The sequence below is a fragment of the Cynocephalus volans genome, chromosome 3, assembly GCF_027409185.1.
Source record: "Cynocephalus volans isolate mCynVol1 chromosome 3, mCynVol1.pri, whole genome shotgun sequence".
Lineage (NCBI taxonomy): Eukaryota > Metazoa > Chordata > Mammalia > Dermoptera > Cynocephalidae > Cynocephalus > Cynocephalus volans.
The window spans coordinates 40,044,928-40,072,289 of record NC_084462.1 but is presented as its reverse complement, the minus strand read 5'-3'; the positions used below and the strand labels follow the sequence as shown (position 1 = coordinate 40,072,289).

General features: G+C 45.8%; 1 pseudogene; it reads right to left on the bottom strand.

The window, feature by feature from the left end:
- Positions 1 to 1,687: 1,687 nt before the first annotated feature.
- Positions 1,688 to 26,839, bottom strand: LOC134372529 (uncharacterized protein C9orf40-like; annotated as a pseudogene).
- Between the last annotated feature and the right edge of the window lie 523 nt (positions 26,840 to 27,362).

The window sequence follows — 27,362 nt, the reverse complement described above, 5'->3', positions numbered from 1 at the left end:
GATAATAAAATGTAACAATACTTGACAGATCAACGTACCTCAGTGAATCAATATTTTCCAAATGACCAGGGTCCCTTCTTATGAATCCTGTGTTGGTAAGTGCAAGCCAGGTCAAAGGTCCATAGCATGATGGCGCAGGAAAGGTTCATGGATGTTTCATGTTCTACATGCCAACTAATTTTAAGAAACTACCTCTGGTCAAATTCAAGTGTAGTATCAAAGAGGACCCACAATTATCTAAAAAGGGAATTGAAATACAAGTACTCCCCTTTTGCAACTACTTATCTGTGTGAGGCCAGACTTGCTTCTCACACTTCAACTGAAACAACACATGTGGATTGATTTAGGTAAATGAAGAGGCAGATATGAGAATCCAGGTGACTTCTACTAAACCAGGCATTAAAGAGACATTTAAAAATGTAAAACAACGCCATCCTTTTCATAAAGTATTTTTGCTTTTGAAACTTTTTCATAGAAGTTTACTTATGTTTACAATTTCATAATTATAATTTTAAATTAACTGATAACTAAATATTTAAATTTTTTTCAGTTTTATTTTTATTTTTATTTAATTTTTTTACTCATATAACTCAAACACATATTGCTTACTTTATTTCTTTAACAATGAAATACTAATAACAACACAATAATTTCATCGTAACAAAGCCATCAACAGAGCAAATTAAAACCAAAGCTAATTAACAGGCATTGCTTCAGCTCAAATTAGTTCTCTCCTTTAAACAGGAAAAACTGTTATTAGTCTAGTGGTTCTCAACACATCTGCACATTAGAAGAATGGAGGAAAGGATTGGTACCTAAAAAATAGCTATATCCAAGGCCCACTTCAGAACAATTAAATGAGAATCTTTCAAGAGCAGGGCCCAGGCAAAGATTTTGAAAGTACTGTCAGTGTTGAGAACTACAGGTCTAAAGTAATAAGCGATAAAAAACCATGCCGTCAAAGCAATTCAAAACCAAGAAACTGGTAATACAAATTTCTTTCTTATCTTGGGAATGGGGGTACGGTGGAAGATGAGGCACCAACTCATTTCTCATTGCTCTTTATCCATTTTTGATTGCACAAAGTACAGTTTAACAAACATCAGCTATGGCAAGTTATGCAAACGTGCAACCCAAATTGAAATTCTCACTAGTTTACATTTAGAAAGTTCTTTGAAACATTACAAGCTTTCAGAAAGAATCCCATAAAATTTAAGCTTGCATAGATGTTCAAGTCAGCTATTTGTTCAACTATCAAGAGTCAAAAAAATGTATTAGAAAGTATTTTATTAATAACAACTATAAAATATTCACTTCACGTACTACAAATAAATTTTTTGGTGCAGACAGAAGGAATATTTGTGCATTTCTCACCTATATCTAAAACTGCCAGAATTCCTTTTTATAAGACCAGTATGTTCGAATTTAGAGTCTAAACATATCTTTTTTCCTTAAGAATGCATACATAAAACACTTCCCCTACAATAGCATTATCTCCTTGACAAATCCCCATTGGAAGGTTCAGTAGTAACTACCGGCATTTGTCTTTAAGACAACTTTTCCTCATCTTTCAGGTTTGAAAATGGTATCACATCAAGATGGAAAATAACTTTTTCTTAAGAATACATGAATTTACTTAGAGATGTCTCCTCAAATTCAACGAATGCCACTTCTTCTGCTACTTCTATCAGGACTCCGTGTCAATCTCCACCACCTCATTCTTGCTCTAAAGTGTTGCTTCTGTCTGGCTGTCTTCATTTACATCTTCCATGTCTGCCAGATCAATAGATGGCAGAGGATTCCTCCAGCACTGGAAGGTATTACACTGCCAAAATTCTTCATCCTACCGGCGGGCGCCATGCCCGCCCCGCCCCGTCGTGGCCACCGCCCCTCGCGGGCCTGGCGCCCGTGGGCTCCTCCCCCGGCCGTGGGGCCGTCAGGGCGGCGGCTCGCCCGTCTCCAGGCCGCGACCCTCACGCTCCTTGCCGCCCGGGGGCGCTGCTGTCCCCGCCGTCGAGGCGCTCGCTGGGCGAAGCCGAAGGCTCTGCCGGCCCCGGCGGCCGATGATTCTGCGTTCGTCCCCGCGACCCCGCGGAGCTGCCCGGGATGTGAAGCCCCCGGCGGTGGGATCCAGAGCGGCGACGGGGCGGCTCCTGGGTGAAGTCGCAGAGCAGGAGCCGCTTCCGAGGCACGTGGAACGTTAGCGCCTCGGCCGCACGCCGCTTGGCCGTGGCCCAGAGGCTCGGCGGAGGCCGCGGCGCGGGAGGCCGAGCGCAGACAGCCGTGGGGGCGGCGCGGAGGCCGGCAAGGCCGGAGTCAGGCCAGGCGGCGACGGGAAGGTGGACAGGGAGGGAGGGGCGCAGCCGCCCGGCACGGGGAAGCCCGCGCGCTGCCCTTCCAAGTTTTTTTTCCGTTTTAATTTCCCTTACAGTAAATATTAACAGGTATAAACCCCATAAAGACACGTTCTTTGGGGACCTCAATAATTTTTAAGAATGTAAATGGGTCCTGAGATCAAAATTTTTAAGAACCAGTATCTAAACGATCTGCTTTAGGAAGAAGGAAGGTAAGCCCAAGAAGAAGAAGGGGACTCTAAAAGCAGTGGGCTTTGTTATAGTATTTTTTGATTGCTTGGGATGTTTCACAATTAAAGTTTATTAATCAAAGAATAATAAATGGAAGGTGGAGAAGGGCAACAGTGAGTGTAGACGATTGTTTCCTTGTAAAGGAGGAGCGGAAGCAGGTGGACACAGCCACCCTGCTCAGAAGGAAGCAGACGCTGCCCGCTGTGTCATCTGGTACGTCTGGGCATACAGGCGCCACGAACACGCGATGCACCTGAACCCTGTAAGCTTGCATTTGTACATCTCAGCGGGTCCTTTTAGAATGTTCAGTAAGCTTTCAGTGCACTTTGAAAAAATGGTGTGAGCCATTTTTAGACCCACACCTTGGAACATTCCACATACCTTCCTCCACAACTGTATCAGTCCATTTGTGTTGCTATAACAGAAATACTTGATACTGGGTAATTTATCAAGAACAGAGGTTTATTTGGCTCATAGTTCTGGGACAGCTGCATCTGGCATGGGCCTCAGGCTGCTTCTACGCATGGCGGAAAGTGGCAGGCAGCTGGGGGGGTACAAGCAGATCACATGGTGAGAGGAAGCGAGAGAGAGAGAGAGAGAGAGAGAGAGAGAGAGAGAGAGAGAGAGAGAGAGAGAGATCTCACAGGAACTAATAGAGTGAGAACTCACTCATTAATCTCCCCTCCCCAGGGAGAGCACTAATCCATTCATGAGAGATCCGCCCCCATGATTCAATCAGTTTCCAACACTGCCACATTGGGGATCAAATTTCCACATAAATTTTGGAGGGGACAACACATCCAAACTCCAACAACTTTTCCCCATTCCAGCAGTGAAGGGCAACGTACATCATCCTGTCCACTTTGTGCCTCCATAAGCATGGCACCCTACATGATCCTGCAGCCCAGCTGGAGCACGCACTCCAGATTGCAACATGCCTGCTGCACTCCAGCCCTGTTTGTGAAGCACCATAAGCCTGCTCTATTTAAGCTATGTATTAGCTGTGTGACTTTGGACAAACAACATAAACATACTGTGGCTCAGTTTTCTTATCTATAAAATGGGGAGAGTAGCAAGTTCCTAGTAAGTTTGGTTAGAGGATTAAAGATATAATAAGCACTAAATTAATATTGGCTATTGTTGTTATCTATAATAAAAGTTATTATCTAGGAGAGCAGAACTTTGCCAAATTTGTCTGGGTTCTTGGGGCAAAGAGGCTGGGAGCATGCACAGGGCTTCTTGCTCCCAGAACCTCCCCTTGTGTGTGTGAGCAAGACAGAGGCTGAGAGTGTGGCAGGGGCGCACATGTGAGAGATAGTGTGTGGTGGGGGGTGGTGTGTGGGTGCAGTGGGAGCAGTGGGCAGCGCTTACATGATAGGTGATGGGTGCAGGCCTTCATGTGGCCCTCCTGCTTCCCCCTCCACCATCTCACCCCACAGTCACATGGGTTGGCTACAGAGAAGTGTCCCTAAGAAGGAAGACAGGTAGTGAGTCCTAGGATGGAAGTTTCCAGCAAGCAGGTGCAGCCAGCTTGCTCTGGGATGGAGAGGTCCAGGCAGGTCTCCCCTCAGGAGCTCTGAGGGGGCAGGTTGTAGGCTCTGAATTACAGCTTCCCCCAGGCTGTGACCAGACCCTGCAGTGATATCAGAGACATACTCCAGCCCCCCCCTTCAGTCTATCTCATCATGTGTGTGAAGCCTGCCATTCTCTAAAAGCAGGACCCCAAGAAGGTGGAAAAAAATGTTGTTTTACACCTAAAAGTCAGTGTCTAGCTCTAGGTATATTTTGGACTTCCCCAGTGGAGACAGCCAAGGGGGACAGGAGAGATCTTGCAGGTCAAAAAACATGTCATAGAGGTCAATGCCATGTAGAGATGTGGCCATAGATGAGGCTATCTGGACCTGCTCCAAAGAAGCTGTGCCAGGAGGTGATAATGGAGAACTGAGAACTTGATCTCAATGCTGGACATTGTTTCTCTGAGCCAGATGTGATCACCTTACAGAGTACAGAAAAGAGCCCTTGATGGCTATGAGAGAAGAAGCAAGAAGACAGTACATAGTTATATTTTGGCTCAGCTAGTGGAGATGTTTTGTTACCTTGAAATGGAGTTCTTAAAGGAAACGGTAAGAAAGTATTTGATTTTCTAATAGGAATTACATATTTTCCAAATGTGCAGTCAAGGTATGAGCTAATCAGTTATAGAAAAATGTCCACTTATAAAAAAATACACATCTCCTATTCTACATCAAAGAATTCAAAATAGAGTGACACCCAGTGACTGTAAGGAATGTGGAAGCTCTTTGGTCTAGGTGCAGCCTTATGTTACATAAGAGAATTCATATTGGAGAGGGACCCTGTCAACAGGATTAACAGGTGAGGGCCATGTGCGCATCACCGTTCTTGACATCAAAGTACTTATGTTGCTGAGAAACACTTTGAGTGTGACAAATGTGGGAAGTTCTTCAGACTTAACACAAGCCTCAAAGTACATCTTAGAATTCATAATGATGAGAAAGTCTTTGAACAAAAATAATGCAAGACAGCTTATAAACATGGCAGGCAATGTCATAAACATCAGAGTGGTGCAAGCTCCCTCCAATTAATAGGATAGGGGACGTTCTTTAAATATGGTTCAGTCCTTAGGAGAAATCAGGGAGTTTGTACTGGCATAAAATTCTAGGAAAATATCTAATGTAGGAAATCCTCCAGTAGTGGCCCAAACCTTGTCCAATATCAAAGCATTCATCATATGCTTTATTTAACATGAAAAGCCTATTCCTGTATAATTATTTTGTAATTGGCCACTTTACTGAATACCCTCATATTTCTAAGTCATTCCACAATGCCAGACCCAGAGTAGCACTCAAGAATTAATTTTTGAACAATTAAGTGAATGAATAGGTTCTCTTGTAGTTTCTAGGTAAATGACCATATTGATTGCAAAGAATAATAGTTTTGTTTTTGTCTGTCCAGTCTTTATAACTCTTTTCTTCCTTGTACAAATGCATTAAACTACTCTTAGACACTGGGAAATATGCGTAACATACTGCAGTAATGTGCCTGATGATGGTATCAACGTGCCAAAGACTCTCTGGGCTACAAACCACAGAAACCCACACGAGTTAGTTTAAGCAAACATGAGAAGCACAGATGCTCCAAAGGCCAGAATAGACCTGAGCTCAGGACTCGCAGGAAGTAAGGTCTGCAACACTATGAGGTGCTCAAATGGTCCTCTCTTGGTTTCCATATCTTTTCTTGTTTTCCATCCAAATGGCTATTGATGGGCAAAGACAACACCTAGTTTCTGTGTTACAGATTAAGCCACTCAGGGTAAGAACCTTTTTCCCATTCCCAGAAAAGAATGCATTGCCTTATAGGTAAGTACCCTTGGGCCTATCATCCACAGTCAGAGGTGGGGATTGTGCTGGTCCCAGCTTGGGTAAGGCACCCACTGATCAACTGTACTAGCGGTAGGAGGTGGAGGGGCCAGGGCCCTTCTTACAAACATCCCAACAATGTGGGTGGAGGAGAGAAAGGGTACCCTTAGAACAGAGGCATTGAGAAAGTGACCCCAAAGTCACCCACAGCATATAGCAAATGCTTGCAGAGCTCTCTGTGGTTTATTAAGAGTTGTCTCACATTATCTCAGTTGCTCAGTCCCTCACGGTAAGGGTTTCTTTTCAGTATCCATTTTGCACATGAACAGCCCAAGGCTCAAAGAGGTGCAGTGACTTTTTCAAGGCCATAGAATTACTAAAACAGGCACCCAAACTCTAGATTCCATTCTCTCTTCAGTCTATCAGTCTGTTGTCACATAGCAACTACCATAATCTTACACCCAGTTAGATCTCTGGCATCATTAAAGTCTTGAATAAGTCAAAAACAAACTTCAGATTTTTGATACTTCCAAGGGGATGTTAAGCACCGTGTTAAGCACTATGTAATAGATGCACAGAATGTCTACCAGCATCCTCTACAAGCAACACTTAAACATGTCCTGCAAGCCCACAACTTCCTCATACAGGGTAGAAACCAGGAGAAACTTCTGGAGAGTGAATCTATGATCAGAGTCATATAGGCCTCATGTTGAATGGAACTGGAGTATTTCTGGTTCCTCTTCTATCATGATGCTCCCCAAGAAATATGATCATTCTCAAGATTGTCTGAAAGTAAACCCTACCAAAGTTTTGATGTTGTAAATGTTTCCACTCCTAAGTATTAATCTCTAACATAAAAACTGAAGCCAGATAATTTTTACATTGACTCTCTGAAATTAAAAGGGCAACACATTTGTCTCCCTCCATGGCTGTTTCTCCTGAAACTCAAATTCTTCCCACTCAGTTCAGGGTATCAAGGGCCAGCATCGCTAACTCACACAATCTGGGCTGCTTTGTTCATGCCTTAACTCTGATCCCAGCAGGGTGGCACATTCAAAAGAAACCAGATGTCTCTGCAAGAAAAACCATCACACACTTCATCACTGAGTGTCGTACAAGAATGGAGTATTGCACCATGTGACATACAGTCTATGCCACTTCTTTGGCACTTATCAGGCTCCCTAAAGTCCCAACCAAGTGAACTGCCCACCCAGCACCAGGGCTGTCCTTCCTCCTGTCTGCTTTCTCCTCTTCTCCAATAGCTCTGTCCTCTTCCTGTTATAAATCATTTGAGACTCTTATTTTCTTCCATTCTCAGATCCATCCATCCATTACCCTGATCAACACAACTGGCTGCAGGGCACAGCAACACAGGAAGGTGGCTGGGAAAGGAATAGAAAATGCAGATCCTTGTTGCTGATATATTCACAAATATATCAGCAACAGGAGACCAGCTGTCATGTTCCTGGGAGAGACAGAAGCAGCACTGTGGAGAAGCAGCGCTGTGGAGAAGCAGCGCTGCAGCTTAACCCACCAACCTGGACCCACTACCAGCTCCCTTCACCACCACTTTTACACAGGTAGAGCTATATGGTGCCAGAGCCAAGAGACTTAATGACCAGTGCCCAACAAGTCTCAGGATTCTCAACAGATGGGAGAAAGGGTGTGTATACAATTTAAACTCCACATGGCTAAATCAATCTCCAGATTCTAAGACTCTGCCCTGTAAAGTCAGCATTGGTAAGAGCGCATCACACTCTGCAAACATGTCAGAGACAACAGTGGGCAGAAACCTCGGACATTGTGGCTCCCACAGGTGGCAGGAGTCAGGATCCCTGGAGGGCCTGTGAAAATCAGGTGCTGGGTCTACCCCCAGAGATTCTGATTCAGTAAGGCTGGGGAGGCCCCAAGAATGTGTATTTCTAGCAAGTTCCCAGGTAATGCTGATGATGCAGGCCCAGGGATCACACCTGGAGAACCTATGCCCTGATGTATCCCAAAGCCCTCATCTTATAGTGGAGAACATTGGGGACCTCAAAGGAGAGGCCATGAGTGCAACCCAGGTCTCTTGACTGGAAAACTAGAATTCCCTTCCCAAGAGAGAGGTTAAATAAAAAAGAAGAAAAAGACAGAAAGGAAGGGAGAGAGGGAGGGAGGAAAAAAGAAAGAAAAGATATTAACTAAGAAGAGAAAGCATGAAAAGCTCTTTGAAGTCTGAGGGTACATAGGGAGGGCACATGTTTGACTTAGGTGGGGAGTTTCTGGGCTTGAAACAGGACCATGACCTCAGTCTGTCACCTGCTGGAGAGCAGGAGAGCCCCTGTCACAGCAGCAACTCAGACAAAATAACCGACTCTTGTGCCCTGAAGACCCCTCTGGGCACACCGCCCCTCAATCCACTACTAGCAGCCTTGGTGGCTATAGGTGCTGCCCCCCGATGGGCCCGCGAGCATGCAGGAGGGTGTCCTCCTTGATGGAACTGCCTGAGAGAAGGTCTCAAGGAGACACAGAGTCGGAGGCTGAGGTCCGCTTTTTATTGGGATGAGAATTTGACAATAAGCCACCTACCAAAGTGACATTTTCCCAGAATATTCATGGTTGAAATAATGGACTGAAAGGTAAAAATCTTGAGTTCTAATCCCAACCAAACAATTAACTGTCATTCTAGGAGAGTCACCTGGTCCCTGGTAAGTGAAATTTTATTAAATACGAAGAAGTGGGTTGCTGATTTCCTCTAGGATTTTCAGATTGTTATTCCATTGTTCTACCTTCTTTTTTGGCTTCCTTGCTATGTCTGTCTTTTTGAGTAGGAGGGTTAAGGAAATGCCCGCATCTCTGCTTCTAGTCTATACAATAGGAAAAGCTCAAATAAATGGATATTTGTGACATAGGCATGTGACAAATGAGTAAGGTACAAAATGTCCCAGACCAACCCCAGCACGGAAAAGTCTCTCTATTCAGCTTTGTGTTGACTGGTCTGATGGGTTTCTGTGATCAGCTACAAAGTGTATTGTATATGAATTAGTCTTCCAGAGTACTCCATGCAGCTGGGCCCTCTTCCTTTGGAAGCACTGCCTTCCGTGGGCTTTCTCGACCCCTGCCCTTCCCTGGCGCTCCTCCTCCCTCACTAGGCGCTCTGCAAACCTTGTGGACAAATGTCACGGTATGTGGGGCACAGCCTGGCTGCTTCTCATCTCCACTTATACTCTCCTTGAATGCACTCATCTGCCAGGGCCCTGAACAGCATCTGGGCAACATGTAGGGGTCCCACAGTCTGATCCCCAGCCCTGCCATCTCACTGGAACTCTGGATTCCTATAGCCAACACCCCACCTGACATTCCTGCTATCGCCCAACCAGAACTCTTGACTTCCTATCCCCACACCCTCTCAAACTAGCTCCTTTTCCCTTCTCAGCATCCACCCAGCTTCTCGAACCCAAAATCTAAGTCTTTCTTATTTCTTTTCTGCAGCTTCCCATTTTCTCAATGAGCAAATCAAGAGCATGTGTCAAGTCTCCCTACCTATTGTCATTTCCCTGCCACCACCTTATCCACTTCATTACATCTCTTACCTGGTTGGGAAGAAGTGTCTCCTGACTGATAACCCCCATGTCCACTTCACCTAACTGCGGTCCATTCCCTGCACAGTAGACAGGGTGACTTTTTAAAAGCAGAAACCAGATTCCATCATTTTCAACTTAAAATATCAAACTAAAAAGCTTCTACACAGCAAAAGAAACAATTAACAGAGTGAAAAGACAACCTACAAAGTGGGAGAAAATATCTGCAAACTATGCATTTGATAAAGGATTAATATCCAGAATATACAAAGAACTCAAACAACTTAACAGTAAAAAACCCAATAAACCAATTAAAAAATGGGAAAAAGGAGCTGAATATGCATTTCTCAAAGGAAGATATCCAAATGACCAACAGACACATGAAAAAATTCTCAATATCACTCAGCATTTGAGAAATACAAATTAAAACCACTTTGAGATATCATCTCACTCTAGTTAGACTGGCTATTATCAAAAAGAGAATAACAAATGCTGGTGAGGATGTGGAGAAAGTGACCCCCCCCCACACTATTGGGGGAACTGTATATTGGTGCAGTCTTTATGGAAAATGGCATGGAGTTTCCTCAAACAACTACAGATAGAACTACCACATGACCCAGCAATCCCACTGCTGGGTATATACCCAAAGGAATGGAAATCATCCTGTCATAGTGATACCTGCACTCCCATGTTTATTGCAGCACTATTTACAATAGCTAAAAGTTGAAACCAATGTTAATGCCCATGAACGGATGACTGGATAAAGAAAATGTGGTATACTATCCAGCAATAAAAAAGAATGATATTCTGCCATTTGCAGCAACATGGATGAACTTAGAGAAAATCATGTTAAGTGAAATAAGCCAGGCACAGCAAGGGAAATACCACATGTCCTCACTCATAAGAGGGAGCTAAAAAATAAATACATTTTTTAAAAAGAAAGATACAACAATCACAATGATACAATGAACTCTCAAAAGGAGAGAAGAGAACTGAGGTTACTAGAGATGGAAAAGGGGGAAGAAGAGGAGGGTTAAGGGAGGAATTGGTAAAGGGCCATGAAAATTGATTATACTGTGTAATGTTGAATATACTAATTATCCTGATTTGAGCATCACATATTGCACACAGGTATTGATATTCAACTCTGTACCCCACAGATATGTACAATCAACTGTGTCCCGATTTTAAAAAACTAAAATAAAAACTAGAAACAAATAAACAAAAACTTCCCAATGACTTCCCATCACATTTGGGCCAAAGTTCAAACTCTGTGGCCAGGCTCACAAATCTCCACCTGCTCAGACCCTGACCTCCCTCCACAGCATCCGGTGCCCTCCACTCAGGCCAGCTTGTTCCTCCTAGACCAAGCCACACTGGGTCCTAACCTGGAGCTCCTCTCGTCTGCTCCCCACCCTTGTTCACGTCTCACCTTGAATGACTTCTCCTCGAAGACCTGTGCAGAAGTAGCCCTCCGTCTCCCCACCACAGCAGCCTGCTTTAACTCTGCACAACAGTTCTCATCTGACAATGCTGCTATGGCTCTTCTTTACACATACACACCTTCTGTCTCCCCCTAAAGCTTCTGAGCACAGTCCTTGTCTGCATGTTCACCTCTTCAGCCTCAAGGAACAGTGACTGGCCTCCACAGACAACTAGTAAATACTCAGTGGGACCCCAGTGACCTGGCATTATCAAGGGGCTCTTCATTGCAGCCCCCAGGCAATAGCCAAGCAGGAAAGGGATACAGGTTAGTGTCAGGCTATTCCCTTACCTTGTCACAGTCATGCAGAATTGCCATCCTCTTTACCACCAACCCCAGGAACGACCACACACCTCACTCTAAATACCGAGTAGTGGATGGCTCGTGGACACTGACCCTGACCACAAAACCACCTCACTTTACCCCCACCACCTGAGAAGGCTCGGGAGGCTGTGCTGCTGTGCTTCTCCCCCAGCTTCCCACCCCTCCCTGCACCTCCTGGGAGGTGGCAGAAATGCCCTTTCCAGTGATGGGGTCGGATCCTGTCCTCCCCTCCCCTGTCACATCAGCAAAGGGTCTTTGGGCTCCTCAGTTCCCACCCTTGGGGCTGATTCTGGCCTGGTGGCAGTGGTTACCACCCTAGATTTCACACCAGGATTGAAGGAGGTGTCGGAGCAGCTGCCATGGGGGTGTGGACCCTACACTATGACCAGAAGCATCAACTCCTTTCCCTCCAGCCCCCACTGCTCCCCACCAGGTTAGAGGGGCATTTCTGGCCCAGCCTCGTCTCCCGGTGTCCTCTCTGCTCCCAGAATCTTCCGCCTGCCCTCTCTGGTCCACGGTTGCCTTCTTCCTGGAGAGCATCGCTTTCCTTCTGTGCGTACATGTGTTTCCTTCGCACTCTCTGTTATTCTCAAATCACAGTGCTGGAAGGGGCAGGGAAGTTCCGTTTTCTTAAGTCCTCCCACATTTGTGGCTAAGAGGAAGGAAATGCCCCACGTTAACTCTCATTTACAAAAGGCCATCTGATTGTTTTCCAATGCATGCTTTCTGATTAAAAATGATGTGGAGAATCTTTTTCTTTGCTTTTCAGGCTGATTTTCTTGTTCTGTACAACGTCTGATCATATACTTTGGCCATCTTTCCATTTGGGCTTCTCTTGGTGCCTGTTAACTTGGAAGAGTTCCTTGAATATCGTGCTTTGTTACTGCAGATATTTTCTCCAACCTGTCATCCGTCTACCGATGCCATCCAAGGTAGCTTTATTTGATCAGAAATTCTTGATTTTGATGTGGTCAAATTCATTACTTTTGCCTTACAATTTGTGCTCTGAAATTTTATTTAAGAAGTCCTTCCTGCACCTAAAGCTTCTTCAATTAACTTTATAGTTTATCTTTCACACTTAAGCCATTATTTTGAACCTTTGTATGCTAGTGTGCATTATGGATCCAGTTTGATTTTTTTCTCTATGTAGAAATTTTTCTCTATATAAAAAGTTTCTATATAGAAACTTTCCCTATTGATTTGTCATCCTACCTTAACATATACTAAGTCTTTATCATACAAAAGTCTGTCTCTGATTTCCCTAGTCTGTGCTTTGGGCCCATTTATCTGTACTTGTATCAAGACCACATTTTTTAACTACTATAGATTTGTGATATGCCTTAATATCCAGAAAAGTAAGTTTTCCTCTTTACAATGACAATTACTTCTTTAAAGATATTATTTAATAGCCCTATCTCTCCAAGCAGAAAGGAATATGACAATCTCAATTATATATTCAAATATTCAAATATAAAGCAGTCACTTATTATTTTTGTGAGTTACCAATTATCTTTGGTACAATAGTGGGGCTGGGAGAAATTGGTAAATGAATGATTCATTCATTCAACAATTATTTATTAAGTGCCTACTATGTGCTAGCTGGCATTGACCAAAAGAGTGAGGACAGAGCAGTGAACAGAAAAGAAAAAAACCTGCTTTCAACGAACTTACATCTGAGTAATAGAAATGAAATCATTTCAACAAGCTCCCCTTCCCAGCCCACTGTCTGGGGTTTGCTTCTTCCACGCTGAGCCCTGGGGAAGAGCCCACTCTGCCTGCTCGAGTGAAGGTTTCATGAGAAGAGAGCTAATTTTAACCTGCAAGTAAATGAAATGTTATTGTTTCTCCTGGGGTTTACAGGCAACCCAGGTATATGAATTAATTTACTCAAGATTTAATTTAAAAATAAAAGCTAATGTATTTAGCTTAAGTGAAATAACAAGTTATTTCCATTTTTCTTTAGAGTTTAGTCATTGATCTGATTTTGAACAAAATTCTATATAAAAAAGATGAAATTATTGCAGCTATAAATCTTTTAAATAATAAAATCTTGTTATTTTCATTATGTTTTTAATATTGAATATTAAACTATCCTTTGAAGAAAGCAACTTAGGACTAAAAGAAATCTAGACAAATTCAGATCTGCCAGCTCATTCTAACCCTAGGTTGAAGGGTTAATGCCAAAGCAACTCAGTTCATTCAGGGCCCAAAAGCAAAATGCACAGACTTTTCTGTAGGAAATTTCTCTGCAGCCCCTCTCAGCCAGTGGGTAATCACACAATGACTTAAGTTTTCACTGTTCTAGAGCCTCATCTTGGGGAAGGTTTAATGGAGTTGCAGACACCATTGGTGGCTGCAGGTTTATTTTGCTCGGAAAGAGACCCCAAAAAGCCCGTTCACACATCCTCATTGGTCTTAGTCACTGTGGATTTCAGAGAGCTGGCCTGGGGATGGGGTTTACGATGCTCCAAAGAGGTTTAAGCTGAGAGAGAATTGGGGTGGGAGGATGAAAAGATCGGAGACTTGCAGCTAGCTATATGAGTGGCTGATCTTTTCAGTGTTTCTGGGAGGTGACAACAGTGGGCTAGAGTTCCTGGGCAGGTCCCACTGAACAACCTCTCATGAAGAGTGGCTAAGGCAGTGCAAGGCTCAGTACCCACCACTTCCCTGGGCCTGTAGGCTCCTGTGATGTGCATTTTGTTCTATGCACAGAATGCTAGGGCTAGGAGCACAGCACCCAAGAGAGGCAGGCTGCCACTCCATAGCTGGCTGATGCAGAGCATACTCAGACCTCCCCAGGCTTCTGCTTCCTCTATGCACAGACAGCAAGGGATCCAGCCAGGTGTGCCACGTGCCCTGCCTTGAACATGGTGTCAAATCTCCTTCTCCTGGCCTTGCCCCTGGGTAAATGCTCTGACCTTCTCCTCTCTGGAAGTGCTCCTGATAACCCTGTGAGTATGGTATACCACTGCACTGGATAGAAGGCTCTGTTGAAGCTTGGGAAGCTTGCACCAGATGCAACAACATTCAGAGCTGGGACCACTGCTATATTTTCTGGACCTGAGTCTCTGAAATACTCACGTTCTCTAGAGAAACAACCAGTAGGGTGTGTGTGTATCTTCCTACCTATCTAACTATCTTTCAAGAGATTTATTTTAAGGGACTGGCTCACACGATTGTGGGGTTTGGTATATCTGAAATCTGCAAAGCAGATTGGCAGACTGCAGCACTAGGGAAGAGCTGATGTTGCAGCTCTAGTCCATTGCAGTTTAGAGACAGATTTCCTCTTCCTCCCCTGAATCCCCTATTTCAGTCCTTTCTCTTAGACCCTTCAACTGGTGAGATGAGGCCCACCCACATTAAAGAGGGTAATTGGCTTTACTCAAGGTCTGCTGACTTAAATGTTAATCGTTTCTTAAAAACACAGCAACTGTGTTTTTTGTAGGATTAGTCCATTTCTGTTGCTTATAACAAAATATATGAAACTGGGTAATTTGCAAGAAAATGAAATTTACTGCTTATAGTTCCTTAGGGTGGGAAGTCTAAGTCCAGGGAACAAATCTGGTGAGGGTCTTGGTGATCTCAACAGTGACCCAGAGGTATCACATGGCAGAAAATGATGGAGCAGAGAGAGAAACTGACCTCCTCATTCATTTTCCTTTTAAAACCCTCCAAACCATGATCACTATTTTTAATCCGTTCACTACAGCAGAGTCCTACAATCTAATCACCTCTTCAAGCCCCACCTTTCAATTATAATAACAGGATTTCCCACCTTCTTAATACTGTCACAATGGGGATCAAGTTTTGGGGGGACACTCAATCCAACGCAGCAACATTCAGATGGATTCTGACCAAAAATCTGGGTATGATGGCCTAGCCACGTTGACACATAAAATTAATCATCACAGTCACCATGATTGTTAGATGACCCATTAATGTAAAAGAGCATCAAGGAAAACAGTGAGCCACCAGGTCAACTATGGCCCAGTACTCTTCCAACACTTCTAGTTTTTATTCTCCACTTACATTCAGACAGAGGTTTCTTTCCAACATCACTCTTGCACAAACATGAAAAGAAAAAAAAATAAGCAGAATAGACTGGTTAGGACTTCCTAGAAGTTCCACGTTCTGAGGTGTATCACCAACAACTGAATCTTCCTGGCGCCATGCCCTTCAACCTCAGAAGCATGGGGGCTGCCCAAGTTGCCTCTGAAACATTACTCCAAACTAAGTGGTAAACCCCCTGCAAGCTGAGGGTGGTGGTGGTATTTTCTTGTTAGGGTGGGCCAAGTGATCTTTTTGTATGTATGTCAGTTAAGAAATGGAACACAAGGCCCTCTCCTTGCAGGGACTTTCCTTCTTTCAGTTCCATAAAGCGGCTGCTTTTGATTGGAAATGCAGGACTTATGGACTCATGGTCACTTCTCAACGATGACTACTTGCTCCATAAGTATCAGGTCTAAGTGCCACTGTCTGTTTATGTGTCTTTCTGCACACACCGTGGCTGCTCTCTGCCATGCAGAGTCAAGGGTAACCCTTCTGAAGACATTTTCAATGACAAATCAAACCAGCCCATGTGATGCAATGACACAGTGGAGGGCTGTGACCAAGTGTGCATAGGCCATAACCAGCAGTCGCAACTGCCTCCTGGACTCTGGTGGTGGTATGACTCACTGGGATTGAAGGATGATAAAATGTGGGAGAAAGTGCATACTAGAATCAATGAACTATGGCATTGAGTGCATTACTATTACTACTGTTTCTTCACTAAGAGCACAGAATCTTTAAAGCTAGCTGCCCCAGTGAAGACCACACTCCTGGCCCTGAGGTGAGAGTTTCTGTAGAGCTCCCAACCCTTCCCCCTGGCTCATGCCTGGTTCCAGTCATTGAGCCTGCCTCAGTTTCCCAGTCACAGAGCTCTCTCATAGCCATGTGTCCTCTTCTCCAGGGGGAATGTGGAGCTCTGAGGAGGAGGGTGCGGCAGCTGCTCATGATGACTTTCTGCACTGTGCACATTTCCGAGAGCCACTGCATGATTCTCCCACAGACTCAGCCAGTGAACACAAAGCCACCTTGAAAGGTGCAATGCCATCATCCATATTTGCCTTCTTCTTGTTACATATTCCTGCCAACCACCGACTTCCAGCTGACATTTCATTATTAAACATAAGTCACCTTCTTCATTAACAGGCTGACCACACAGCCCAGCTCTCCTGGGACAGCAGATCATCAACGTTGCCTTGTTCACTCTCAAAAGTGGCCCATTTTGGACAATCCCAATCTATAACGCCATAAACTCCTAAAGCCAGATCAATTTGTTAGTGTATCTCACGGCTCTTGGACTCCTCTCTATTCTCAACAGACTCATAATTCCGGATATTTAAGCTGGACCCTGAAAACAAAAGGCTCTCCTCCTCACTCTCCAACCAGGTTCAAAGGTTTTGGTTGTTGCTCTTCAGCATCAGAGATCATTTGAGGAAATGGCTCCATGACCTGAGCCCAGGTGGATGGCACCTGGGTTAAGGGTCTGCAGCTGGAAGGAGGGGCTCACTCATCTGACACCAAGGTTAGCCTCTTTGCTATCTCCTCTGCATCATGGAAGACTGGACTGTCTCAGCGCCAGTTCCTCAGGCTTGAGGCATTTCTGGGATGCTTCTCTTCAAAGCCAACCATGGGAGCCACTCACAACTCTGATAGCCCTGGTTTTCCATCCCATGTTGCTCCCAGAGAGGACTTCATGTCCAGTTGTCTGAAACCCCACTTAACTCTTGTGCCATCCCCAAGCTTTCTCTCACCAGCCCTTCCCTGTGGCCACTGTGTCGTTTCCTACAAGAGGACAAGCTCCAGGAGGTCAGAGCCTTGCCCCATCTTCTCCCTCCGTGCCCAGCCCCTTTGCCATGCAGGCTTCCTGAATGAACTGCCTCTGTTCCTTGGGCCATACCTGCAGTCACACGATTAGCACTCCAAGGAAGTGCCTGCTTTATCTCCCACAGCCTAGATTCATGTTTACTAAATTTAAAGTGCCGTTCCCAAGACAAAGATTTGTACCTATTGCTGCTGTTCTATAGAATGGTCTGTGTGGGTTTTGATTCTCCACTGCTATAATACTTCTTCCCAGTACATTTGTCATGCCTGCTAGGGCTGCCACACAAAATAGCCCAGACTGGTGTCTTAAACAATAGATATTTACTGTCCCTCAGTTCTGGAGGCTGGAATTCCCAGATCAAGATGTCGCAGGACTGGTTTCTCCAGAGGCCTGTCTCCCTGGCTTGCAGACGTCTGTCTTCTCCCTGTGTCTTCACATGGCCATTTCTCGGTTTGCCTCCCTGGCATCTCTCTCTTCTTATATTGACGCCAGTCATATAGAATTAGCAACCACCCATGTGGTCTCATTTTAATGTAATTACCTCTTTCAAGGCCTTATCTTCAGTCACATTCTCTGGGTTGAGAATCTCTGGGTTGAGAATACTCTGGGTTGAGGTCTTCAACATATGAATGGGGGGGCAGTCACAATTCAGTCCATAACAAATGTGATCTTCCCAGACATTCTGAGATGGAGGTGGCCCATTTTACTGAAGAGGCCACTTAGGTAAATGTGGTGCCCACCATGAACGTGCCATCCAGGTGCCCCATGTGTGGCATGGACAAGTCAGAGCAGACTCTGTGCTCATGCACTGGGGGTGTGGAAGCAAAAACATGTAAAATAAGCAAGGCAGCTTCCGGCACTGCTGAGTGCCATAAAGACCAGCAGGCCATGTAAAGGAGCGAGGCAGAGGGTTTCGGGCCTGAGATGTGATTTCCTGTGCTTGGTGCAGCAGCCTGTCAGGGAAGAACCAACACCTCAGTGAGCATGGCCAGGTGTGGGCTTGCTCCAACCGCACAGATGCTGAAAGTAGACGGCAAGGACTCCTAGATCCCAGCAAGACAGCTGACTGCTCTCAATGGGGCACACGGCAGGGCACCAGCTGAGCTGTTCTGGTTCCATGGCTCCCACGGCCCACGAGGCTAGCAGAAGGCCCAGGGGAGGCTGTACATGGCAGGTCCTGTCCCAGCTGAGGGGAGTCTGCTGCCTTGCCAGTGGGCAGAAAGCAAGCCTCTCCTTGTTTGTATGGAACTATGGCTTACCTCTCGAGGTCGCCACCAGCATAAAGAACCTGAGACACAGCTGAGCAGAAGAGCAGTCGGGCACAGTGCATGCAGGTGGCAGACAACCATGCCAGGGCACAGAGGCCTGCTGGAGGGGCCAGTTGAGGTGCGTTGGCTGTGGAGGCCTTGGAGGAGAGGACAGGGAGTGGAGGACCCCTAAGGGCAAGTCTGGGGTTGAACCTGCAAAGACCGAGCAGGTGCCAGAGCAGAAGCAGAGGGCCTGGCGTGAGCCTGCAGACCATGGGGAGGGCAGAGGCCCCTTCCATCCAGACTACAGCCCAGAGCTATATAGTTTTATTCTCAAGTTGCTGATGAGAAAACACTCCCAGAGAGGGAAGCAACATGCTCCAAAGTGGTGGGCATGGGGCTGAGCTATGGGCTGAATGTTTGCACCCCCCACAAATCCACATGTTGAGACCCTGGCCTCAAATGTGATTGTATTTGGAGGTGGGGCTTTTGGGAGGTGGTTAGATTTAAATGCAGTCATGTGGGTGGGGCCCCCATGACAGGATTAGTGCCCTTATAAGAAGAGGAAGATCTCTCTCTGTCTCTCCATACACCCTCATGGAAGAAAGGTCTTGTGAGGACACAGCAAGAAGGCACCTCTCAGCAAGTCAAGAAGCCAGCCCCCATCAGACACCAAATCCTCTAGTATCTTGATTTTGGACTTCCAGCCTTCAGAACTTTGAGAAATATATGTCTCTTGTGTAAGCCACCAGTCTGTGATATTTTGTTAAGGCAGCCCAAGCTCAGGAGGGCAGGCTGGAATCCAGATCCTTCTGGCTCACACCTACTTTTTCCCAGAGCCCGGCTGCTGCTGGCCCAGGACCAGGGGCTTCCCTTCAGCCACGGGGGCACAGGCTAGGGGGAGCTGAAGATACGGGCAGAACACCACTGAGTGATGGATTTCCTCACATGCAACCCAAACTTTCCTCCAGGTTAACCACAGTACCCATGTGATACTCTAAACACAGAAGCCACACCTTAGATGCAAAAGTAAGGTGGGTGTTTGTTACATCTGAAACCGTGGGGAGCAGGTGGGCCAGCACGAGGCTATGATTCCAGGAGGAATCTGCCAGGGATGTTAGAAGCATATGTCCCATCTGTGTCTGGATGATGGTTATCAACATGAGATACTCAGCGTACCCTGAAAACCCACCCTAGATATGAACACGAAGTCCTCCCAAGTGCCGACTTACACATGGGAGCTTCCGATCTCAGACCAAAGGGTCCTCCCTCTTGTTGATGCCGAATGACTTGGGGTGGTGGGGGCAGTGTCCTTTGCTGCCTCCCAGGACTTGCAGTGTCCACCAAGTGCAGTAACACTGTGGCATTTACACTTTCAACACACTTGCACACTTCCCCTGCATAATCCATCCAACGCTTGGTGCTCCATACACTTAGCCCCATTTTACAGATGAAGAAATTGAAGATAAGTGCCAAGGGAACATGGACAGGAAGTGGTAGAAAAATGACTGGAACCCAAGCTGCATCTGCTGCTCCCCATGGAACATGCATCCACACATCCACCCTCCCACACACTTACTGCGTGCATGTTGGGGGGTTAGGGTGTGGGGTGGGATGCTTGGGAAATTCCACAACACTGACCCTGCTATCAAAGATTTGAAGCTCACCAGGGAAACACGTGGTGTATACTCATATTCTCACAGAGGATGCAAATCCAGGGACATAAGGTCTCAGGAGCTGTGCAGAAGAGCTGGGGCAGAGGAGGGTGAGGAAGAAGACGTGAGCCTGACTAGACTCCAAGCCAAGCACCATCTCCCACCAGGACGATGGGGACAGGACCTGCCAAAGCGAGGCAACTTTTCACCTGCAGCAGGAGAGCCTTCTTAAAACACAAAGGGAATCTTATTCTTTGAACACACTCATAAAGCCATCTGTGTTTCTCACTACTCAGCTCCTGGCCTGGACGCAGGGCCCTGACTGGTGCAGCCTGCACCTCCCCCGCCTGCCGTGGCACCTCCTGTGCTATCCACTCCAGCTGTGCAGCCTCTGCAGAGACAGCTCCTGCCGCCCAAGCCAACACTCCTCTCTCTTCTCTTTACCTCGTTAGCACCTGCTCATCCTCTACACTGAAGTAATGGTCACCTCCTCAAGGAAGCCTTCCAAGGTTGCCTGGACTGGCTCTGTCCCTTTTTCCCTTTCTGCTGCTCCCACAGTCAACGTTTTATACATCAGGGTACAGCTGTCCCCATCCCCAACCCGGAAGAAGCACAAGGTAGGCAGAGTCCTGTGTATTTCATTCATCAGAGTGTCCAACACTCCTAGTTCAGGACTTCAGTAGAGACTGGACTAAAGGATGGATGGACAGATGGATGGGTGGACAGACGGAAACTGATGGGTATTCCCTGCAGAAACTCCATCTCTGGTCCACTGTGCCTCGGCTGCTCCAGTTGGATGGAGTGGGGAAGGGATGGGTTTGAAATGTCATGGGCAGGAACAGAGAACAGGACTTAGAGATAGCCTGGGCTGGGCTCCCATGGAAGCTCAGCATGGGTCTGCTCCCAGGCGGAAAGCCCTGGGCGTCCTTGCTGTTGTACCTGAGGCTCAGCCAGGCAAGCACACCTTCATCCAGCCAAGAATAGGCCGGGCACCTGTGTCTAGGGTCCTGGAGGTACAGAGTCTCACCAGGGTTGGCCCAGGACCTCTGAGGGCTGCCCTAAGATCCCATGCTGGCTCCATGGAGCTAGATTAGGGTCTCAGTCTCGCTTCCCATTCATGGGTCCCTCCAGGTCACAAAAGCTTCTTATCACCAGAACTCTTGAGTTGAGAGAGAAGCTGGGACTACACCTAATTCACAGCTGAGAAAATCAAGGCCCATGGGTTTCTCTGGTTTATTCTCAGATCCCTGACAAGTGGGTATCTGAGCTCTTGCTGACAGGAGCCAAGGCATCCACAAACCAACCTTCCTGCCATCACCTGGAGCCCCACCCACATGCACAGGTGTCCTGCCCCAGGTCCCAGAGGCATACTCCCAGGGCCTCTCAGTGCTGAGCCAGAAAAATGAGCAAACCAGGAAACAACCTCCACTGAAACACACACACACACACACACACACAGCCTAATGCTCAGCATTATCCAGCAGCCTCATTATTTGAAAAGAACAGAATCAGGTTTCTACAAATTGTTCTGGAAAGCTGATACCACCAGAAACTCAGTGAGGCAATTAGTCCTCCTAATGAATGATCACTGGAGCATTCACTACTAAACTCGAGCAGGATGGTGGCACATGAGCCGAGCCAGGGAGCCCGGCAGCAGGGGTCAGGTACCAGGACAGCGCCCCCGTGGCTCTCAGTGAGACAAGCACTGACACTCTTGCTGCTGGACACAGGCGGCCCCAGCTCTGGCTACCTCGGAAAGCAGAACTCTCCAGAATCTGGGCCCTGTCAGGATGGCCCCGGGCTGGTTCCTAGCTGCTGCCGCCCAGGTCACACTCCAGGACATATCACTGTGGACACACAGGCAGTTCTCCAAAATGCATAAAACTGCATTTCTGGAGCAACAGTAACATTTTAAAGCACGTTTTTTTAAAAAATAAAACAAATTAGAGGAAACATCATCTACTTTGTGGGAGCTAAAATTTTCTGAGGATAAATTGTGTGTGTGTGTGTGTGTATACAAGTAATATGAGATTTATTATTAAATTACTTTCAATCCATGACTAAAAGCCAAGAGAAGTCAGGATGGTTTTAAGTCCTGGATCTATGATGTGTGACTGATGTTTTTTAACATAAATAAATAAATAAATGATATTAGAAATATATAACTATATATAATATTATAAAATGATAATACTGTGAATATAAAATTTTATATATCTATCTCATATTGTATTTAATTATGCTGATATTCATATTAGAAGTAACTACTTACAGAGTAAATTTGATATTATAAAAATTCAGTCCTGCTGTAGCACATTTGAGATGTGGAATTAACTATGCTTAGAGGTACATTTAACATCTCACATCACTTTTAATAGATTGGCTTATTTTATAGGAAAGAAATTTAAAAAATAAAGCCATAGATATTCCCTTTTTTACTTAGTTTCAAAGGCAATTACCATCTCTTTGATACAAAAATACTATAAGGACTATTTCAGGTCAAATCTTTCAGGCCTGAATTGAACCCTGACTGGGAGCCAGTGTAGACACTGCGCCTTGCCAGGCTCCACAGTATTCTGGACTGAGACGGATCCCCAGGAATCACGCACTCAGGAGCCCCGTCCCCAGGCCTCTGGGTGCCTCTCAGAGAGCTTTTGGCTGAGGAAGGATCAATGGACAGGTTATCTATTAACTTTTGTGGGTAAGACTTGACTTGAGCAGAGAATTCCCAGACAAATAAAAAGAATACAGCTGAAAGCCACTAATCCACATAACCAATAATCATGTTCTAGAAAAGGAGACAGAAGTTCAGAGTGGCACAAGTCACCAGGTCATCAAACAGCAAACTCCAGACTGGGACCAGCATTTTCTAATTTACAGGACAGCCTCTACACCATAGTGCCTGGGGCTCAGAGCACAGAAATAAAAACACCTTTCCACATCAGTCTACATCACTTCAAAATCCTTAAGTAGAACTGAAAAAAAGAAGTCATTAGCTAAAATGTCATTTTCCTTTCATTTCTTCGCATTCACAAAACATTCCTTATAAATTGTGTATTTTTAAGCTTATTTCTTATTGTCCCTAAGACACTGATGGCTCGGATTCCCCAGCAACCACACCTCCGACACACCACTCCCTTGTGCACAGTGACCAACCTGCCCAGGAAGCCTTGGCAACTCACCTCCCCATGTCTTATCGAGGACAATGGAGGAAGCTGGCACCCTTTTAATTTTTTTTTAAATTTATTTATTTTTTGTTTTCATTTTTATTTTATTTTATTATTATTTTTTTAAATTTTATTTTGTCGATATACATTGTGGTTGATTATTGTTGCCCCTTACCAAAACCTCCCTCTCTCCTCCCTCTCCTTCCTCCCCCCCAACAATGTCCTTTCTGTTTGCTTGTTGTATCAACTTCAAGTAATTGTAGTTGTTATATCTTCTCCCCCACCGTTTTTTTGTGTGTGTGTGTGTGTGAATTTATATATTAATTTTTAGCTCCCACCAATAAGTGAGAACATGTGGTATTTCTCTTTCTGGCTGGCACCCTTTTTAAAAGCGATCTTGTCCCTCAGCTGGCGGGAGCACCATATGGAGCAAAGACTCCACTTCTTTTCCATACGTGCCGCTGAGCTCCCACCTCTTCATTATAAATGCCCTCCATGGTGACCATCTGAGAGCAACGCTCCTACACAAGTGACCTCCAGAGCATGCCTGTCCTGCTGGGGCCGGGGCCAGGGCAAAAAGCCAGTGCAACTCCACCCACGTGTGCATCCTTAAAGATGCACGGCTGAACAGGCAGTGGGTTCCCAGCCCAGAGTGGCTCAACCCTGCTGGACTCTTCCCCATGGCTGGGGATCAAGGTGACAATACCAGGTGACAAGCTTAGTCTCTTGCTGATGGGAAAGTGGAAACCTGCCTAAACTACCAGGAGTAGCATGTAGCAGGGGTATGAGATGAAACATGTTCAGTTTGCTTGAAGTTAATCTATTAATTTCATTTACTTTAACCATTATGCAGTCCTTGGCCTTTGCCTGCTACTCACCCCTAGTTCCTCCAAACTTGTTCAGGAGCAGACCCTTTCTTCCACTGAAGTTGTGGAAACATAATCTCAAGATATAAAACAGCCCGAAGGAAAATACATAGCGGGAGGAGAGGAGGCAGCCTTCTCCCTGCCCCCACTGCTCCCAGAGTGTGTCTGGGGCAAGCTCCTTGGATGCAACCTTAAAACCACAACTCTGATGGGGCTCCTACTTCTATAGTTTACTAGAAACACTCGGGCCCCACCCTGTCCCCCTGAATTAGAATCTCCTGGCAGGAACTCAGGATCCTTTCCCTTCCCGGCTCCCTCCTCCTTTGCCCAGTGCTCCCTCTCCTTTCCACCCTCCTGGACAGGGCCTTGGGATGCGGTGCTGGGAGGGGTCTGAGCTCCTCTGCCCTGCATGCCCTCTGCCCCTCCACTTCACAGCAAGTCTTAGGGTTGGGGCAGTGAGCTGCGGCAGATTCCAGACACTGAGACCTCATTCATGCTAAGGTGGGGCTAGGGGGAGGGAGCTCATGCCAACCCCCACCTCCAGAGGAGCCATCAGTGGGGGCTCCATGAGTACTGTCACCCCCAGGCTGGACGTCACCCGTGGATGTGTTCATGAGGAGCGATAAGTGCAAGGTGTGGTTTAAGTGCTCATAGGCTCATTCTGTCGAGCTCTATGAGAGCTGCTTGCAACATGCACAAAAGCAATTGCTAAAGAAATAAGGAGCTCACAACATAATAGTCCCAAGAACCATGTCTAGAGGCCAGGGAATAAGGTACGTGTTAGAAAGCAGCTGTTTGCTGAGGCTCCTTGACCAGCTGGCGTCCTGAACCAAAGAACTGCCAGGAGTCACCCTTATCTTTTCCTTGACAGACCACCACCCATACAGGGCCCCAGAGGAGGTCACAGGAGGGCGCATTAGCTTCCCAGCAGCATCCAGGATCAAGTCAGAGGCTGGAAGATGGACCCCAGAGGCCCTGCCAGCCCAGAGGTTGCCCTGTGCAGCAGGAGGAATATTTAGCCTGATTTGTAATGAATTGAAAAAGATTAGGCAGGGGCAGGCAACCTGGCAACCCAGATAGCGCAAATGGATTACCAATGACCTATACTGGCAGGACTCTGCAGACCCCGCTTGGCAACTTGCTGACTCTCTCCTGGGCCCACCGGATGCCTGGGATGCCAGTCCACATGGCAGGGCCCTGTGCGCAGGAAGAGCCTGATGCATGTACTGGGCTGGTATCCAGTCAGCTTATTCTCCATACACGTATGTGTTCCCTCTTTCCCATCTCTCCAGAGTGGGCAGTGACAACGTCCCCCATCCATACAGGCACAGAGCCAGAGAACATGACAGCATCACCTCCAAAGGGAGGCATGTGACTTACCAAAAGGTCATCTGTCTCTGGAGAGAGGCACATGTGGGAACTGGCAGATTTACATTTGGCAAAATCACACTCAGGGCCTTTCCTTAAATGCAGATGAGTGTAAAGAGAATTCCCAGAACAGGAGGAGAAGATGTGCTTCTCACCACCATGGGGAGCTGCCTGGTCCCTGACCCCCCTCTGTAATGCTACAGCTTAGGGAAAGCTTGAGAGATCTCTCGAGATCTCCCTCCTCCAAAATCCAAAAGTAGGAACAACCAATATCTACATTTAATCAATTAACACAAATCAATGAAAACACACTCTCAGCAACTAAGCAAGGGAAGAGACAAGAATAAAATGAGTGTTTCTGAGGTTCTCTCTGGCTTTGCAAAATATCCATAATGTCCCATTATTTAAAATACATCTTAAGAAGGTTTCTATATGGAAATATATCAAAATATATTTTAGAGATTGGGAAATTTTCTATTCCACAAATTTATCATCATCTTAGCAATAAAACTGTACATTGCTTTATGCAAAACTCTTGTTGGCTTGCAATCTCTAAACCTCTTGAGGTTCATTCAGTCCAGAGAACTAAGATCATTTTCTACTGTTAAGAGTTCAGGTGCAAGTTCTGCTTATGTTAACACAATTTTCTGGGTCTCATTCACTCCAAAAAGCACGTGGCTCATCTTGCAATAATTGGTGCATCTCTGGGCAGGAACTTTTCCCCAGAGTCTCATTTATGTGCCTTTCAGAAGTTTAAGAAAGCACATTTGCACTAACAGCAGATTTCTCATGAATCAGTAAGTCTAACAGTTTTATCAGCAACACATTTAAGAAGAGACCATCCAAGCAAACCTCTTGTACCCACTGGAAAATGAATGTTTAGAAACACCTATTACAATCTTTATTAAAATGCCATCCTTCTCTGCAGACCCTCCTGGAGGGTCTAGTGAGTTGCTGTACAGCCAACGAACACCCACAGTGACCACTGCTGGCCATGGGTTCAAAGGCCAGTCATTCCATCCTTCAGCCACTGTCTCTCCAACAAGTACCAGAGTCTAAGTCTCTTCCCCTAGGATCATGTATAGAAAACAGTCCTATTATTAAAAAGAAAGATACATTATCAAAATATATTATCAATATAAGTGACCAGAGAGCATTCCACAATCCAATATAAATGTTAAGCCAGGAGAAGCGAGTTCCTTACTGGAAGGGTGTTCTACCATTCTAACCCCGCCACTGGGGAACCGGCTATGAACAGTGGTCCACAACCCCGGGAGGTTAATGGCAGGGTATATGGAGCTCTGCCACCCTCCCCACCCTACCTCCATCGACCGTCATCATGGGGGGGTGTGCTCGTTCACTTTTCCAAGTAGTGGGAACAGCTTTTGGCCACATGTGCCACCTGCCCTCCTTTTCCTCTTTCACTTGTAGACTTAAGACTCTGGACCAATTCAAGTCAATTCAATTCTGCTTTATTTTCCAGTTGCTATGTGCCAGGCAATGTGCTGGTCTTTTTATAAACTCGCCTCATTTAACCCTCATAATAAAAGCTTGGTAGAGTGAGTAATATCATTCCCATTTTGTAGGTGAAATCAAGCCTCAAAGAGGTTAAGTAACTTGCCCACATTAGCTATGGTTCAGACTCAGTCTCCCCACTACTAAATCCCAAGCTTTTCTCTGCCTTTTCCCAAGACACACATTCTCACAGGAAATGTGTGTTGCACACACATGCTCACACACAAACATACATGATCCGTGAAAAGGGTTCACGCAGGTGTGTATCTGCATAAGCTACTACGCGTTACTGAATCATTATAGTTTATGAATGTGCTTAATGTCTATTTTTAATTCTAATTTTGAC